The sequence below is a fragment of the Eimeria mitis genome, genomic scaffold (assembly GCF_000499745.2).
Source record: "Eimeria mitis Houghton genomic scaffold, Emh_scaff198, whole genome shotgun sequence".
NCBI classification, from domain to species: domain Eukaryota; phylum Apicomplexa; class Conoidasida; order Eucoccidiorida; family Eimeriidae; genus Eimeria; species Eimeria mitis.
This window is the reverse complement of record NW_013570303.1, coordinates 7,065-7,429: the sequence shown is the minus strand read 5'-3', so window position 1 is coordinate 7,429 and position 365 is coordinate 7,065. Positions and strand designations below refer to the sequence as shown.

The 365-nt window shown below is 55.3% G+C and overlaps 1 protein-coding gene across 1 annotated transcript in view; it reads left to right on the top strand.

The window, feature by feature from the left end:
* The window catches only part of EMH_0002900 (uncharacterized protein), a gene marked incomplete at both ends in the record, with an annotated part of 9,358 nt that overhangs the window by 4,242 nt on the left and 4,751 nt on the right, over positions 1–365 (top strand). The window lies entirely within an intron of this gene.

The following is a 365-nucleotide window of genomic DNA, read 5'->3' as shown; positions in this document are numbered from 1 at the left end:
CTGCTGCTGCTGCTGCTGCACTCACAAGGACTGCTAGGGCTGCTATAGAGGCCCTGGTGGAGCAGCAAAGAGAGCTGCTGCTGCAGCAAGTAAGATTATGCGTATCTTTCTCTTTCTGCTGCTGCTGCTGCTGTTGTTGCTGCTGCTGCTCTTGCTGCTGTTGCTGCTGCTGCTCTTGCTGCTGCTGCTGTTGCTGCTGCTGCTGTTGCTGCTGCTGCTGTTTCTGTTGCTACTGCTGTTCCTTGTTAATGCTGCCGCAGCACCCAGTGCTGTTGCTGCTTCTACTGCTGCTGCTACTTTTGTTGCTGCTGCTACTGCTGCTGCTGTTGCTGCTGCTGCGCGTTCTTCAGGCGGATCTATCGGCT